Source organism: Myotis lucifugus, unplaced genomic scaffold (assembly GCF_000147115.1).
Source record: "Myotis lucifugus unplaced genomic scaffold, Myoluc2.0 scaffold_219, whole genome shotgun sequence".
In the NCBI taxonomy this organism is placed as follows: Eukaryota; Metazoa; Chordata; class Mammalia; order Chiroptera; family Vespertilionidae; genus Myotis; species Myotis lucifugus.
The window spans coordinates 34,521-53,539 of record NW_005871267.1 but is presented as its reverse complement, the minus strand read 5'-3'; the positions used below and the strand labels follow the sequence as shown (position 1 = coordinate 53,539).

Here is a 19,019-nt window from a genome sequence, read left to right as displayed (position 1 = left end):
GGAGACTTGGACAGGTTAATAGATGGAGGAGAAACACATAGTTAGACTAGAAGCTCTGGGATTTTTGAAGAGAAACTTAGGATGACAAGGATAACAGCAATGTTTGGATTGATTTTAGTGAAGTTTATGGGCCTAGGAAAACAGGACCAAGTTGGTATTGTTTACTTGATTATATTAGCAGACTGCAGTCTTTGCTTCCATTTAAATGCCTTGCCAGTTGTTAGAAGATTCTTAATAAGGAGGTGGTCATGTTACCAAAAAGCTCTAGTCTAATGTGAAAAGTGTTAAGTGCCATTGTAGAGTATAGACAGAAGTCTACGAAAGTATAGAAAAACTTAGTTCCAGCTAAAAGTCCTGGGCAAGACTTCTTGGAAAAGCTAGCTTTTTACTGGGTTTTAAAGAGTAGGTAGGATTTTAATAAACAGATTGGGATAAAGAGGCATTCTATTTTGGAATGGCTTGAGCAAAGGTATGAATTCAGGAAAATACAGAGCTCATTTGTAGGAATTTCAGAGAATAAAAGTAACTGTAGAGTGTGAGTACTTAGTTTAGTAGAAGAAGTGGATGTTTAAGATAGGTGGACATTTAAGATAGGCATATTAGAAGTATAGAATTTGATACCTGCCTGCGTGGCTCAGTGGTTGAGCATTGACCTATGAACTAGGAGGTCATGGTTTGATTCCCCGTCAGGGCACATGCCCGGATTGTGGGCTCAATCCCCATTGTGCAGTGAATAGGAGGAAGCCAATCAATGATTCCCTCTCATCATTGATGTTTCTATCTTTCTCCCTCTCCCTTCCTCTCTGAAATCAATAAAAAAATATTTTTTAATAAAATGTAGAATTTGATTTGGTGAAAAGGTACAAGGTACAAAGACAGACTTGTCTTTCTATCTTTATCTTCTGCTGTTCTGCTTGTCCAGCCCTGTTGAACTATTTGTGGTTTCTCAAATAGTCTGTGCTCTATGATGATTCTGTAACTTTGCAGTGTCTTTTGTTTGTTTTGAAATTCCCTTGTTTGTCAGCCTTGCAATTTCTTCTTTTAACTGTGAAATCCTATCTGAACTTCCTAGGTAGAGTTAGGTGCTTCCTTTTCTTTTCTCCCAGAGAGTGTGTATTTTTGTCCTATCTAGAGTGTGTATTTTTGTCCTATCTATCCATCTGTAGCTCTAGCTCTAGCTCTAGCTCTAGCTCTAGCTCTATCTTTATCTCATCTCTATCATTACATTGCATTTATTTATTGGCTTTCTCAGCCATATGCTTGTGAGCTTCATGAATACTGGGATTATAACATATTTATCTCCAGATCATAGTGCCTCGTGTGTAATGGGTTTGCACATATTATTCAGTGAATGTTCACTGGATGAAAGAATGGACGAATTTGATAAAAAGAATTAGCTGGGAATATTTTCTTGAGTATTGGGGAAGTCTTTCAGAGGGAGCGTGGATGGTAAGAATACTTACCCATGCAGTAATACAGAGTTTGCAGTTTATCCGTATTTGAAGATAAGATTGAGTGGGCAAAGTATGACTAGTTGGCAGTGGAAGTTTTGATAAATAATGGAGTTCTAATGAAAATTTCTGAAATCGGAAAGCCCCATTTTCAAACATACTGTTGCTTTTTATTTTGCAGTGCTTCCACTTCTCATTCAGAGAATTCAGTGCATACAAAATCTGCTTCTGTTGTGTCATCGGATTCCATTTCAACTTCTGCAGACAACTTTTCTCCTGATTTGAGAGTATGTATACTGTTTCTAAGTTCTGAAGAAGTAGTCTCTGTTAGCTATTTGTGGCCAACACTATCAATGTAACCTTTAACTGAGTAAGCAGGAGATATTCATGGAATATTCTCAAAAGACCTCACTCAATCTTTATAAAATATCTCAGAACAGGCCAGCAAATTGGGAAGTCTTATTTAGTTGAAAAATAAATGTGTAATTCATCTCTACGTTTGATAACTTTTAAGTTCTTAGCCAAAAGATAAGTGATGAATTTCATTGTGGTATAAAATATTTTCATGATTACTCCCATAATGATGGCCAGTAATGGCTAACATTTATTGAGTACTTTCCATGTGCCAAGCATTGTTCTAAGTGCTGTATGAAATATCTCTTATGATAGTTCTACCAGTTCTGTGAGGTAGACTATTATCAATCTATATTCTACACATGATAATAACTAAAATTAGTGACCTGTCCAAGGTCTCATAGCTACTAAGTTTTAGTGCCGGTATTCCAGCTCATGTGTTCTAGTTCTGGAGCTAAATCACTTAAATACTGTGCTATACATCTCATTATAGTTTTTAAGTATTCTCTGTTTATTATAGGCTTTGTTGCTTTGAACCTAACCATATTGGGAATATCCTGAAGCACTTTGTACATTTTTGAATTCATCTCCTTTTCTATGACTGCTTTTCTATGAATAATGGCCAAAATGAATTTCATTTTTAGTGCTAACCCTTAAACTTATCTCATAATCTTTTTATTCTGGTTTAGTAACTGTTTTCTCAGTGTTACACTTTCACAATTTTAACTAAAACATTATTTTCATTAATGAAGTCATTTGCTCTTGAGCTCATATTGAGAATATCTTATTTTATGCCTGTTGTCCCTTCAGGTTTAACATTAGATGCAAAAATAGCCTGAATTATTGATTCTCTTAGCACAAGAGTACCAAGGGAATCTGTTAAATTTATGCATCAGCTCCATGACTGCAGGAATTAGCTTCACTAGTGCCATATTCAGCATCTTTCACAACTTTGTGGGGTCCTCAGAATGTTTTTACTTGATGAATGAAGAGACAGTTGTTAAATGTTAAACTAAGGAGAAGATGGCTTTGATTACAAAGGTTAACTGTACTTTCCATAGTAGAGTGCCTAAAGTGACAGAAATAAAAAAAAGAAAATTAATATGATAGCCTGCCTGTTACCTGTTTTGTCATTTTTTTGGGGGGGGGGGTTATAAAAGCCCTTTTATAAAGCCATTTTTAAACAAAACAAAGTTTACAAAAGAAAAAAAAGATACAGAAAAAGAATAACTTGCTTCATGTCCCAAAAAGAAAAAAGAAAAAAGTAAAGGGGACAGTGCCAACATGCTCAACAATAAAGGGTTCTTTTTCTTATTTTTTAATACAAAATACAAGCAAAGGATACACATACTTAAAACAGCTCAGGAGCAGACACGCAGTCCTGGAAACCCTTCCATAAAGAAAGCAGGAATTTGTTTTTTTGTCTATGCAGGTACATACAGAGACTGGGATATGTAAAAATTAAGTATCACAAAAGACCATCACACGTCTACCAATGTATGTTGCATCTATAATTCACGAACAAAATCGTGTTCATTTCAACCCCATTTCATTTAAATAAAAAACAACTTTTAAATAAAGTGGTTACATTCAAACTTTAACTTCCTTAGTACCATGCTGCAGATCTCAGCACTGTTAAGGTATTGCAAGAACGCCCAACCCTCTGGTGTCTGATCACATATCTAGCAACATTGCAGTATTAAGAAAGGGATGCCCCGTTCTCAGCCCATGGACTTACAATTAAACACATTTACGCAGGTTCCTCTTTTACCCTTCCTGCTCAGAACGTAAAAGATTAAGGACTAAAATTAAGGAAGACTGGGAATTTTAGAGCTGGCAAATGAAGTCTGAAAGATGAATCAAGGCAAACAATTTCTGAAAACGTGGCTGCTGCTTAACCTGACACGTTTTCAAGTCTTTCCTTAAATCTTACAGGAATTAGGTATTTAAGGTTTGCTGCAACATGGTCATGGTAAACAAACTAAGTAGAGCTCTTATTTACAAATCTTGTAACAAATACTTCTGGAGGGAAAAAAGAATTCACTAATTTCCAGAAGACAACAGTTTAATTGCCAGACATATACACACACTCACACACACACCCACACAATATTTCAGGGGTTTTTATACATGTTATTTAGGGGTAAGCTAAGTACTATACCCACTCCCATCAAAAAAACAAAAAAAAGTTTTACCCTCCCCCCCATAAATCTAGAAAAACCCCCCTTCACTCCTGATACAAAGTGTATGCACAATGGTGGCATTCCACCAGCCACACAAAGCATGCTCCAACAGATGTCACCAGTTCAGTCACTCCGTTGGCATGGCAACAGGCAGGTTGAGGGGACTTTTGTCAATAGTGGTTAATACACAGTCAGCACCACTGTGAATTTTGTGAACTAGGCTTTGAAAAAAAAGAAGTGTGACTTAGGGATTTGGGATTCAAAAAGTCATTTTGTATCAAGTTTATCCCAAGACCAAGGGAAAATTAATATGATAGCCTGCCTGTTACCTGTTTTGTCATTTTTAAGGACATCTTTGATTGTTAGATATATTGTCGGACTCAATGTACATCGTTTCGCAATTACGTCGCCATCTCCCATTTATTTATAAAAAAAAGTTCCGTCATTTTGATTATGTACATACAGTAGGCCCTCGGGTTACGTCGGAGATCTGTTCCTAACGTGCGACGTAAGGCGATTTTTGCCGTCAGTCGGAACCCACCTACATAAGCACCTACGTCACTCACATGGAGCGCATACACAGCAGTAATGAAGTGAAACAGTAAAAAAAATTTAAAAGAAAGATAACAATTCCTGACCTTGTGGTAAATAAATAACAAAAAACATAAAGCACATATGTACATACGTCGAAATGACAGAACTTTTTTGTTTTATAAATAAGTGGGAGATGGCGACGTAACCACGAAACGATGTACATCGAGTCCGATGTAATCCGAGGACTGTCTGTATGTGCTTTATGTTGTTTATTATTTACTGTGTTTACCATTAGAATACTACTTCTTTTTCAGGGTATTATGAGCTAAATGAATAACGATCTTCTGAAAACAGTGCATTAACTGGGCCAGTACATGATGATAGATTCCTTGGTTTGAGGCAAAATGAAAGTAATTGAGGCACTATTATATCTCTGTGTCTTCACAGAGCTGTCTTGTAATAAAGACAACAGTCATGTTGGATTAGGGGCCCGCCCTACTCCACTGTATCCTTATCTTAACTAATTACCATGACCCTATCTGCAGTGACCCCATTTCTCTCATTGTCATAATTAGCTAGCTAATAATAATACGAAGAAAGCAAAGGCGAGGCCAGACATCATTATAAGCATGGTCATCTGGGCAGCTTCACCAGTAAGCTATAGTGGCACACTCCCCAGGGAACACTGGTCTATTTCCTGCAGATCACTGGGGAAAGGGATCAAACAAAGAGAAATGGGTGCATGCGCAGTGAAGTCAGGATGACTAGGGAAGGTGCTTGTCTGTCAGTCTTACCTGGGACAAAGGTAATTGCCTAGGGCAGTGATGGCAAATCTATGACACGCTTGTCAGAGGTGACACGCGAACTCATTTTTTTGGTTGATTTTTCTTTGTTAAATGGCATTTAAATATATAAAATAAATGTCAAAAATATAAGTCTTTGTTTTACTATGGTTGCAAATATCACAATATTCTATATGTGACACGGCACCAGAGTTAAGTTAGGGTTTTTCAAAAGGCTGACACGCCGAGCTTAAAAGGTTCACCATCACTGGCCTAGGGGCTGAAGCTACTGCAAGCTGTGAAATCTTGGAAGGTTAAAAATCTCTGGGCAAAGAATTCTCTCTCTCTTGCCTCTTGCTTTGCTCCTGCTCCCTGCACTCTCTTGCTCAGTGACCTGTACTCGCCCGTGCGCTAGCCCTTCATGTGACCTTAAGCAGCGTTATGTCCGTGCAGACCCCAGATGCAATGGACTGCTGCTGGGAACACAAGCTAAGCTAGCCAGATGCTGGCCTAGACTGTGCTTTAATATGGTGTGGAAACTCTGGGCAGTGGCTTTAATCCTAGCCTCGCTGAAGATAAGATTGGACTTCTTCCATGGTGGCAACCCAGGGGTTTAATTCCACAGATATAAATATCACTCATTCTCCAGTGCGAGTCTCAGGAAATTACTTTCCTTGCAACATTGCAAGAATTCCACTTCCACTGGCAACAGCTGGGGACACTGAGGGCACCCCACATTTCCAGATAAGGTCACATTCTGAGGTACTGTCAACTAGGACTTCAACCTATCTTTATCTATGGGAGGGCACAATTCAACCCGTAGCATGAAGTGATGCTTTTCAGACTGTACCTCTGTAGATACCCTTTGTTGTTGTTGAATCATTGATGGTGATGTAATGTTATCCAATGTTTGCTAATTCTGGTTTCAGCTCAAAACCAAATTGTTCTTGGCAGTGTTAGGAAAAGAAAGGGCTTCCTGTGCTTGAATTTGGATGTGCTTTCAAATATATAACCAATAAGATCCATCCCAGATGCCAGTCTTTGACTCTACCCTGTTCAGATTTTATTTGTATGATTCATTTGCTTACTTTGTGGTTTGTCAGTTGTGGAAGAAAAAGGGGTTCTATGGAAAGTAACCTCATTTGGTGATCTGATTATAAATTCCTAACTGGGCTGGTCATGGTGGGGAGTGATGCCCCAGGAATATAACTTTAAAGGCTTATTTTTGCCTTAAGCCCTGTTCATTGTTTCTGTGCATCCAAATAACATACCTTTTAAATGCCCCCTTTCAGATCCCTCCTTCTGAAGCATGAGTCTCCTGCCTTGCTTTCTCCTACCTTCATGTAATCTTCCTTCCCTTCCTTTGATTTTAAGTGCAGAAAAGTAACTGCAAAACTATTATTCTCTGGAGCCTTTGAGATCTTGCTCCCTGGCATAACTTGTCAGTTTGGCTCAAATAAACACATAAAGATTCTTTACAGGTTTGGAAGTTTCTTACGTCGACACAGTCAAGTTGTATAAAAAAATAGACTAAAGTAAAATTGATGTAAACAATTTTCTTTAATAGAATTACTCAATGAAGAATAAGGTCATTATTTTTTCCTCTACTGTTTTAGTACATAAAGAAACTGTGGTGGATAATTTGTAACTTCTACAGACTCATTTCTCCCTTTCAGATGATTTTAATTTAGTGTTCTGCAGATTTCAAAAAATTTCTTGCCTGTTTATCTGTCATCTGACATTCCATGTGAAAACTGATCCATAAACTTACCACTTGCAGATCATCGTTACAGATAAGGTTTCTGAAATTTCTTTATAATAATTTCCTGATCAGGGAGAGAGGGAGAGATGGGAGGTAGGTTAAAATCACATGGAAATTTACAGAGCTTGATAAAGAGGGCATGGAAGACAATGGGGAAAAACATGGTTGGGGAGAGAGCAAAACTGAATTGATTTTAGGAATATAAAAAGTATTAGAAATTTCTATCTGTGTGTTTTTTTCACCAGTAAGATTTTAATGTGATTTATAGACTTCTTGATAATAAGAAAAGGATTAAGTATTGTATTGTATTCAAAGAGCAGACCTTTTATAATCTTATCTTTGATATAACCAGAACTCCGGAAGCAGGCGGTTCTAATGAATCTGATGGGAAACAGGTCGGATAGTCATTTAATAACATTATTTTGACCCAGCAAGAGAAAAGTGTTTTATGTGTTCCAGGGGATTTCTCCAGGAGGGGATTTCTCTCCTCCTTTCAGAGTGGGGAGAGTTATATAACTTTTTCCCCACTAAAGGTATTTCCATGTGAATGCAGAAAAACCTGATGAATCAATCTGGCTTTGCTGCTTTAATTCCACAAGCCCTTTTGTAGGCTCCTGGTATTTCTGAGTTGTCCTCTTGTTTTGATCTTACCTCCTTTCTTTGTTATATTTGCATTTCTTCTTCCATTACTGACATACCTTAAATGCAGTTCTTCTCAAGTAAAAATTAATTGATTGATTGTATTTGTTTATTAAGCCTCTGGTCAAATTTAACTACTTTTTCCAACAAGTATCAAATATTTCTCTTTGCTTCTAATACCACTTTATTTCTACTAATCCAGGATTTTGCTATTTCTCTCCTAGATTATTATCATTTTGTCTTTATTATATCCAGTTTTGTATACCTCCTTGACCATGCTATTAATCTCATCAGAGGTCTGCAGTGATTTTCCTTTACATGACTAGTCAAGTTTAAAATTCTTAATCCCCTTCCTAATAATATAAAAATTTCCAAACACACTACTGAGTTTTATGAGTTCTTTGTGTATTCTGGATATTAATGTCTTGCCAGATATATGCTTTACAAATATTTTCTCCAAATCAATAGTTTGTCTTTTCATTTTGTTGATGGTTTCCTTTCCCCTACACAAGCTTTTTATATAGTCCCACTTGTTTGTTTTTCCTTTTGTTTCCTTTCCTTTTGGTGGGAAAACCAAAAAATCATTGCCAAGACTGATGCCAGGGAGCTTACCCTCCATGGTTTATTCTAGTTTTATGGTTTCAGGTCTTATTTCCAAGTGTTTTTTTTTATTTTTATTAAATCTTTATTGTTCAGATTATTACATTTGTTCCTCTTTTTTTCCCCCCATAACTCCCTTCCTTCCAGTTCCCATCCCACCCTCCGCCCTCACTCCCCACCCACTGTCCTCATCCATAGGTGCACGATTTTTGTCCAGTCTCTTCCCGCATCTCCCACACCCTTTCCCCCCCCCCCCAAGAATAGTCAGTCCATTCCCTTTCTATGTCCCTGATTCTATTATAATCATCAGTTCATTCTGTTCATCAGATTATTTATTCACTTGATTCTTAGATTCACTTGTTGATAGATGCATATTTGTTGTTCATAATTTGTATCTTTACCTTTTTCTTCTTCTTCCTCTTCTTAAAGGATACCTTTCAGCATTTCATATAATACTGGTTTGGTGGTGATGAACTCCTTTAGCTTTTTCTTGTCTGTGAAGCTCTTTATCTGACCTTCAATTCTGAATGATAGCTTTGCTGGATAAAGTAATCTTGGTTGTAGGTTCTTGGCATTCATCACTTTGAATATTTCTTGCCACTCCCTTCTGGCCTGCAAAGTTTCTGTTGAGAAATCAGCTGACAGTCGTATGGGTATTCCCTTGTAGGTAACTGAGTTTCTTTCTCTTGCTGCTTTTAAGATTCTCTCTTTGTCTTTTGCTCTTGGCATTTTAATTATGATGTGTCTTGGTGTGGTCCTCTTTGGATTCCTTTTGTTTGGGGTTCTCTGCGCTTCCTGGAGTTGTAAGTCCATTTCTTTCACCAGGTGGGGGAAGTTTTCTGTCATTATTTCTTCAAATAGGTTTTCAATATCTTGCTCACTCTCATCTTCTGGCACCCCTATAATTCTGATGTTGGTACGCTTGAAGCTGTCCCAGAGGCTCCTTACACTATCTTTGTATTTTTGGATTCTTTTTTCATTTTGCTTTTCCGGTTGGGTGTTTTTTGCTTCTTTGCATTTCAAATCTTTGACTTGATTCTTGCGCTCCTCTGGTCTGCTGTTGGATCTCTGTATAATATTCTTTATTTCAGTCCGTGTATGCTTAATTTCTAGTTGGTTCTTTATCACAACATCGAGGGTCTCATTAGATTTCTTGTAGATCTCAATAAGTTTATCGGCGGCTTCTAGACAGTTCTTGAGGGACCTGAAAAGTGTGGTTCTGAACTCAATATCCTCCATTGACAATTTTGTCCTGTTTCTTTGTCTCCGCATTTTTTATGCTTTCTTGGTGCACCCCCTAGTGGTCTTTGTGCGCAGTCTTGTTGTAGTTAAGTCTTGATTGTTGTAGTTAATACTAGGGGAATTTGACCTCCAGGCCAACTGGCTGTGAGAATCAGCTGTGTATGCAGTGGGAAAACTTCTGTCCTCTGGGGAGGTGCTAATCTAGCCTTTGCCTGAGGCTATCCGGCAAATGGCTCTGCGCAGGGCTTGGGCGGGGCGGGTCGCACGGGATCAACAGGGCGGGCGGAGCGAGCAGTTATGGCTGCTCTCAGTCCAGTCCCCAGAGGCTCTGTCTCTCAGTGTCCCAGCAACCGCTGCAAACCTCGGAGAGAAAGCTGCCCTCGAGTTCCGACCGATGCCAGACAGTCCCGCTTCTCCCGTTTGAGTCTGGGTCCCTAGAGACTCGCCCAGAACTGGAGCTCAGAGTCTGAGACTCCCTCCCGATTGAAAACAACAACCGCGCCCTCAGCCACCAGCCTGCTCTGCGTGTACCTCCGCACCTTTGTATTTTCCGCACTGCGCCTCCTCTGAGTCTCGGCACGCTGTTCTCCTTCCTTCTAGTTGAAGAATTTCCCCTCAGCCAGCCTTCCTGTGGTTCTGGGTGACGTCCGTTCCGTCTTTTAGTTGTATTTTTGAAGTGGTTGTGCGAGGCAGCAATCTCCGGTGTTTACCTATGCCGCCATATTGGTTTCTTCCCCCCAAGTGTTTAATCCATTTTGAGTTGATATTTGTGTATGGTGCAACATAGGGATCCAATTTCACTCTTTTGCATTTGGCTGTTCAGTTTTCCCAGCACTATTGAAAAGACTATCCTTTCTTCCTAGTATATTCTTGGCAACTTGTTGTAAATTAATTGATCATATATGCATAGGTTTATTTCTGTGCACTTTATTCTGTTCCATTATCCTATGTGTCTGTATGATAATACCATATGGGTTTGATAGCTATAATTTTGTAATATAGTTTGAAAGCAGGAAGTATGATGCCTCCAGTTTTGTTCTTTCTCAAGATTACTTTAGCTATTTGGAATTTTTTATGGTCCCATATAAATTTTAGGATTTTTTTTTCTATTTCTGAGGAGATTGCATTGAACATTTTATGTATTTAATGCCACAGTTTACCTCATTTTATATTGTTCATGAAGAAGTTATACTGGCTATAATTATTTTTAATACTCTTTCCTTTAATGTTTATAACACAGTTGGTTAACACAGCATCCTATTACAGAATTAGACTTTTTTGAATCTGACTATATATTTACCAGTGAGTTGTACATTTTCATTTTACTATTAGCATCTTTTTGTTTTGAAGAATTCCTTTTAGCATTTTTTGTAAGGCAGATGTAATGGTGATGAACTCACTCAGCTTTTGTTTGTTTGGGAAAGTATTTCATTTCTGAAGGATTCCTTTGCCACATAGAGTATTCTTGGCTGGCATATCAGGATTTTAAAGAGATTCCCAGGTGATTCTAATGTGCAGCCAAGGTTGAGAACCACTGGTCTATAGTCAGTGGTCGGCAAACTCATTAGTCAACAGAGCCAGATACATATCAACAGTACAACGATTGAAATTTCTTTTGAGAGCCAAATTTTTAAAACTTAAACTATATAGTTAGGTACATTGTTATTAATTTAATTAGGGTACTCCTAAAGCTTAGGAAGAGCCACACTCAAGGGGCCAAAGAGCCGCATGTGGCTTGCGAGCCTCATTTTGCCAACCACGGGCCTAGATCAGCGGTCGCCAACCTTTCAGACCTCATGGACCAACAGTGGTTCCCAGACCACTGGTTGTCAACCGCTGGCCTAGATAGCCTAATGAGGGTTTATAGGTTAGAATTTTTCTTTTATTACTTTTAGTATTCCCTCTTTATCTGTGATTTTTGACAGTTTTATTATAATGTGTCTTAGGATTGTTTTGAATTGAAATAATGAGAGGATCTATGAGCTTCAAGCACTTGGATGTCCAATTCTCTCCCCTGGTCTGTAAGTTCTAATAAACTTTATGCCCCCTTTCCCTTTCTTCACCTTCTGGAACTCTGGTGATTCTGATATTGGTTCTCTTGATGGTGTCTTATAAATCATAGGTTTGCTTCACTCTTTTCATTCTTTTTTCTTTGTTCTCCTCTGACTGGGTTACTTCAAAGTTCCTATCCTTTAATTCACTGATTCTGTCTTCTGCCTGTTCTATTCTGCTGTTGGTACTCTGTTTTGTGTTCATTTCATTTATTGAATTCTTCAGCTCCAGAATTTCTGTTTGGTTGTTTTTATGATTTCTATCTCAGTTTATTTTTCATTTTGTTCATTTATTGTTTTCTTGATTTTATTTAATTGTCTTTTTTTTTTTTTAGTTCATTGAGGTCCCTCAAAACAGCTGTTTTTAATTCTTTATTGGGTAAATCACAGATCTCTGTCTGAGTTCAGTTTTTGGGGTATTGTGACCTTTTGGTGATGTCATGTTCCTTTGATTCTTTATGTTTCTTGTAGTTTTGCATTGCTGTTTTGGCATTTAAAGTAGCAGTCACCTCCTCCAATCTGTACTAGCTGCCTTCATGAGGGATTTTTTTTTTTTTTTGTCAGCTTATATTCTGGGGCTTTCTCTCACCTTATATGATTGAATACACTTGTTGTACAATTCTTGCTTCCTCTTGTGGATTCTTAAGCAGTTGATCTTACAGTAAACCAAGCTAACTGTTGGGAACCTCTCTTTCATTGTCACAAAGGTGGCAGTACAGCTCATAATTATGGTTTCTCCCTTGCCCACAGACCCCAGCTTTTCTGCATGCACTCCCTATCTGCCTGAGCTTGCTCTTGCTGTAGCCCTCTGAAACATGTACTAGTAAAAGGAGCTGGCTGCAGAGTCAGGTGGGTATGGGTTTGGCACTTGGGGATTTGGGTGTTCCTGTGGATCAGGTGAAGGAATCCTTGGGTGAGGTTTTTTCCGACAGCTTATGGATGGGCTTTTTGCTGGAGTCTAGAACACAGAGAACTGCATCTCTTTAATGCCTTCTGATATTCTCATCTGCCACTTTCCTGAACCCCTTCCTTCTCCAAGTAATGGAGCTTTTGCTTTAATACTCTGAGTCCTGTGGGCAAGAGATGGGTTTCTTTTAGCAGCCCCAAACTGGGGAAGTTGGGTGCTTACTCCTCTCCCTTTCCCCCACAGGGAGTGATCCCCAACTTCCTCTTAAGCTGTGCCGTCTCCTGGGCAAGGGTGATGCTGACAAAGTTCCTCTTATCCACTTTGATGCATCAAACTTGTATATATTTTTTGCCCCAGTGGAGTGCTGGAACTTCTGCAAAAACCTGGATTTCTATTAAGGCTTTCCTTTTTTTATATATATATTTTATTAATATTTTACAGAGAGGAAGGGAGAGGGATAGAGAGTTAGAAACATTGATGAGAGAGAAACATCGATCAGCTGCCTCCTGCATACTCCCTACTGGGTATGTGCCTGCAACCAACGTACATGCCCTTGACCGGAATCGAACCTGGGACCCTTGGGTCCACAGGCCAACGCTCTATCCCACTGAGCCAAACTGGTTAGGTCAAGGCTTTCTTTCTTTTTTTTTTTAAATATATTTTTATTGATTTTTTACAGAGAGGAAGGGAGAGGGATAGAGAGCTAGCACAGCCCTTACCTGGGTCTGGGGTCTGTCTGCCTATTACCTGATGCACTAGTGGGAGAGACTCCTTCTGGCTCCCATGCCCTTGACCGGAATCGAACCTGGGACCCTTCAGTCCGCAGGCCGACGCTCTATCCACTGAGCCAAACCGGTTTCGGCAGGTCAAGGCTTTCTTATCTGTATGTGCTCACATCAGTATTTTCCTGCAATCAAGAGGGTTGGAGTCAATTCACAGTCTCCTGCTGATTCCACAGCCCTTACCTGGGTCTGGGGTCTGTCTGCCTATTACCTGATGCACTAGTGGGAGAGACTCCTTCTGGCTCCCTTGGCATATGGTGCTGGATTTCAAGGCTCCCACGGAGGCACTTTTATTTATGGAGAGATGTCAAATTTTAGAAGTTAAAAGGCAACAAAATGAGGGACATCTTATGCTGCCATGATGCTGATATCATTCCTCTTACTGCTTTTTTTAGAATAAGGTGCTCTTTATTCTGTAGCTAAATCTAGAAGTCAGTAGTTCAAGAATTTGGGAGGTGGTGGTTCTCTTTATGTCATGCTGTCTCAAATATTAATTCTGTGTACGTTATTTTGTATAGTATATCTAAAATTTTATTTATGGAATTACGGAAATATTATGTTTATTGTTATTAGATTGTAAGGTGTCATTAATCCCGATTTGTTTTAGAGCAGAGAAACAAAACACCATATGAATAGAATATTGTGAGATGAGGTGAAAACTTCTGTTGATTTGTCTGTTAAGTGATTGATACGTATTTCTTACATTTTAATATAGCACCTTGCAAATCCCTTTATGTTTCAACTGTCTCATTTCATACAAACCTGTAAGGTGGGTATTATTATCTTGATATAAATATGAAAGTCAGACTCAGAGATGTTAGTATGGTGGCAGTAATTTTTTTTTTTTTTTTTTGGCTGTAGGGTCATTAGGATATAACAACTTAAGTCTTTGCTGTACACCACAAATTTCTTTTTTTTTTTTATAGAATTTTTTTTTTAAATATATTTTATTGATTTTTTACAGAGAGTAAGGGAGAGAGATAGAGAGCTAGAAACATCGATCAGCTGCCTCCTGCACATCTCCCATTGGGGATGTGCCCGCAACCCAGGCACATGCCCCCGACCGGAATCGAACCTGGGACCTTCCAGTCCGCAGGCCGACGCTCTATCCACTGAGCCAAACCGGTTTTGGCACACAAATTTCTTATATAGAAGTCTTAATTTTGATTTCCCCCTTTCAGCTTAATCGCCTTCAGGCAATTTCCCCCACAAAAGCAGAACATGTGGATTATATTTTTGGTGACATGGCATATCTGAGAATTACTTCCTGTTACCATCAATCATATTAGAGAGGTCATAGCATTTTTCTTCAAAGACTGATAACATTTTGTTGTCTTCTAGAATATAGTTGATAAATTTGAAGCCAGCCTGATCTTGCTGTTGTACATTATCTCTCTCTCTCTCTCTCTCTCTCTCTCTCTTTCTCTTTCTCTCTCTTCCTATGTACTCAAAGTTTGTCTTTTAATTCTTATATTTCAGAAGAATTTGCTAAAATGCACCTAGGTATATCTCTGTTCATTTTTTAAGTATGTGGAATCTGGCAAGCTATTTTGATCAACAAGCTTAGAAAGTTGTTATTTATTTCAAAAGCATGTTCTTCCATTATGTATTGGATTATTGTTCCTATTCTGTTTTGACTTTTTTCTTTAGGAAATATAATTCTTTCATTGGTTCTTTATCATCTTCCCTCATGATTTTTACCTCTGTTCTTTTTCTATAAATTTGTAGAGCAATTTTTATGGTTGCCCTCAACATAAATGCTGTTTTCTGAATAATCAATTTAGTTCTTAATTCCAACACAGTTTTTATTTCTGCTATTACATTTTTAAATTTTTTGCAGTTATTCTTTATATGACCCATTTCTCTTAGTCTCAGTGTGTCTATCCTTATGGTGTTTGTTCCTGTTCCTTAGGAGATATGGCTAATTTCCTTTTGAGTTTAATAAATGCCTTAAGTTATTAACTAATTTAATGCCAGCTAGTTTATTAATGTTTCTTATAATGTATATAGGGAATTATTTTCAGAAGACTGCTCTTTTGTTGAGCATCAGGCTGATACTTCCTTTTCCTTGTCAAATAATCTTTTCTTCTAGGCCCCATTTTTTCTTTTATGTTTGATGAAAGATAGCCATGTTCAAAACCAGTGATGGCCAACATGTGTAGGGTATGGGTTGCCTTCGGCCTTGCTCTGTTCACTTGTTTGAGTTCTTTTTACATCTTTGGCTCTAATGTGACTTGTTTATACATAACCTCTGGTGTATACCTATTGTTAAAAGTCTGTCACCTAGTGTAGCTTTTCTGGACAAAGATGGGATCTCCTTTTGCCTTCTCTTCGTTGACCTTATTCTCTGACATTCTGGTCAGAAAGTATACTGGTATGGGAGAGCCTGTGGTTCTCAGTATGCACTGAGTTCCCTGTCTCTTTTCTCACATTATAAAGCTTTACTTCTTACACCTTTTATGTTACCATGTGCCTCTTCCAGAACTACCTTCCTCTCCACTCCTGTATACAATACACATATATTCTTCGATATGCAAATTCCTTCTGAAAGTAGAAATACAGAAAGAGAGGAAGGCAGTCATGGGGAACAACACTGTAGCAGCTACAAGAAAGTACACCTCTGAAATATAGGAACTACTGCCCAACTTTGTAAGGGATATAATCTTTGTATTTCCAAATCACGTGGTAGACGATGGGCAGAAGATAAAGACTTTCACATGGGTATCATTGTTTGATTGTTTTAAAAAGATACTGTGTTAGTTATTATTTGTATCTTTTTTTATCTAATTGTGTTGTTTTCATAATCAGTAGAAATTCTTACCAGAGTTTGGTAATCAGTTTAGTCTCGGTTTTTATTATTTGTAGTAGGAAATGTTTATTGAGTATATATTATGTCAACACTGATATAAATGCCTTAAGTTGTTAACTAATTTAATTTTTATAAAATCCTTTTGTGGGGTACTATAATTATTATCATTTTATAGATGGGGAAATGAGGCAATAAAGAAGTTGGACACCCGGACTAAGCGTACCTAGCTAGCATGTAGAACAGTCAGGATATGAGTCCAGGTAATCTACATATTTGCAAATTGCATTTTTATCCTGTTTTTCTGCATCCTCACAGACTCAGTCTGCTTCCTTTCTTCTTGCCTCTCTCCTTCCTTCCCTGCTTCTGTCTCTTCCTTTCTTCTATGACTATGTTACATATTAGGAACTGGCAACTAGATGTCATTAAAACATATGACCTTTTTGAGTTTTAGAATTTGGAATATAAAAGGTACATATGTATTTTAATTCTTTAGGTAGTGCAGTAAGATTACTTTATGAGATAAAATATTAAACTTTCAGAAGTGTGAATTTGTTCAGATTGCAGATTTATTGAACAGAATTAATTTGTTCTTTGTAGTTCTTAGCTTATTGGTCTTAGTTGAGCACTGAGCTATGGTAGTGATGCCTACTCCTTCCTAAGCACCTGACTTAAACTAAGGGATAATTTTTTTTTATTGAATGATTTTTAGAGAGAGGAATGGCGGGAGGGGGAAGAGAGAGAGAGAGAGAGAGAGAGAGAGAGGAGAGAGATTTGTTGTTCCACATATTTAGGCACTCATTGGTTGACTTCTATATGTGCCCTGACCTTGGGGTATCAGGACAACCCTCTAACCAAGGAAGCAACCTGGCCAGGGCAAACTAAGGAATAATTTGGTTATCAGGAAGAATTAGATTATGCTCAATCCAAGCACCACTACACATATGGCTGTTGAGCACTTGAAATGTGGCTGGTCTGGATTGAGATGTGTTGTGTATATAAAATACACTCTGGATTTTGAAGGCTTGGTATAAACAAAAAATATAAAATGTCTCATTAATATTTTTAAAGTATTTATTGCATGCTGAGATGACAGTAGTTTGGATTTATTGGATTAAATGAAATATATTAAATCACTTTTACCTATTTTTCTTTTTTTAAATATATTTTTATTGATTTCAGAGAAGAAGGGAGAGTGAGAGATAGAAACATCAGTGATGAGAGAATCATTAATTAGCTACCTGCTTCATGCCCCCTACTGGGGATTGAGCCCGAACCCTAGTCATGTGCCCTTGACCAGAATTGAACCTGGGATCCTTCAGTCCATAGGCTGATGCTCTATCCACTGAGCAAAACTAGCTAGTACTGTTTTTATTTTTCTAATGTGGCTTCTAGACAATTAGAAAGTACGTATGTAGCTCATGTTACATTTCTAATGAGTATTTAAAAGTGTATAAGATAGGGTACCTCTTCCCTAGGAGTCTGGTGGGGAAGAAGACAGGCACTTAAAGTGGGTGGTAAGTGCCAGATTGGAGCTCATGCCCAGGAGAGATCTAACCCAGTTTTGAGGGTTACAGAAGGTGTCCTTTAGGGCAGTTAGCACCTTGTGTTTTCTTCCTTTTTAACCTTCTATTGAGGACTCTTAAGTCTACTTTTTGGATTGAAGTAAATACAAGTCAAAAGCTTTAAAAAATGTTTGAGAATCATTTATTTTAGTGGTATTGGTTCTCACTCTAATGAAACAAACCAAGGTTAAAGTAGAAGGCGTGTCTGCTTACAGAGACCACTGCTCAGCCCTCCCCCAGAACTGGCTTAGACAACGAAATGGATGGTGGTGCTACTTGCTAAGTATGGAACGCAGGTCAATTTAAGATCTGTTGAGTTCAAGGTGTCTGTGGGACATCTAGATGGGGAGGAACATTAGTCAGTTGGATGTGTAGAAATAGAGTCCAAGAAAAATTTCCTCTGACAATGTAATTAATATTAGATGAAGTCATAGAGTATGAGATCATCAGGAAGTGAGTAAAGTGAAAAATGGACAAACCTCTGAGGAACAGGAAAGGTTAAGGCAGCGGTTCTCAACCTGTGGGTCGCGACCCCTTTGGGGGTCGAACGACCCTTTCACAGGGGTCGCCTAAGACCATCGGAAAACACATATAGAATTACATATTGTTTTTGTGATTAATCACTATGCTTTAATTATGTTCAATTTGTAACAATGAAATTGGGGGTCACCACAACATAAGGAACTGTATTAAAGGGTCACGGCATTAGGAAGGTTGAGAACCACTGGGTTAAGGAATGGGAATATAAAGGTCATTGAGAAAGAATGGCCAGGGAGATGTGCAGATAGTGTCAAAAGTAGCTAAGAAATAAAAATGAAGATGGAAATGTCCATTGTCTTTAATAATTAGGAGGTTATTGGGAAGAAAGTGGCTCCCTCCTGGAAAGGGTTGGGTTATGTGGCAAAACCAGATTGCAGAAGGTTGAGGAATTAATGGGAGGTAAAGAATTGCTGACAATGAAGTTTATTGTTTGGGAGTGAAAGGGGTGGAGCGGAGTGGCTTGTGGTAGCTTGTGTTTAATATGTGATGTGAGAGTGTGTGTATGTTCCTTCTCTTGTTGTAAATCCACTAGAAAACTGGACTTACATTCTTGGAATCCAGTGTAGCATCTTTCATAAGGGAGCTAATTAGTAAAACATTATTGATCATGATTTTGATTACTTAATATCTCTTTTTCAACAAGATTCTTTATCAACATCATTCCTAAATTCTCTAAATGTTAAATCTGGATAAAAGCTTGATTTTGTCTGAGTTAGAATGCATTAAGGCCTTTAGACCTACCTTACTGGAAAGAAATTGGGCTTTGTAGTCCACTAAAAACTATAATTCAAATCTAGATTTTGACACTTTTTAGCTATGTG

At 38.1% G+C, this 19,019-nt stretch overlaps 1 protein-coding gene across 4 annotated transcripts in view; it reads left to right on the top strand.

Moving 5' to 3' along the window:
* LOC102428817 (myotubularin-related protein 2) overlaps positions 1-19,019 on the top strand; it is a 79,359-nt gene that overhangs the window by 36,692 nt on the left and 23,648 nt on the right. For 3 of the 4 annotated variants that reach the window (XM_014463752.2, XM_014463755.2, XM_023761841.1), the window contains one exon: positions 1,633-1,738. The gene's annotated coding sequence lies outside the window, so the exon portion shown is untranslated. Of the gene's footprint in view, positions 1-1,632; positions 1,739-16,271; positions 16,357-19,019 lie in introns of those variants that run through there. The other variant, XM_023761840.1, reaches the window with a different exon arrangement.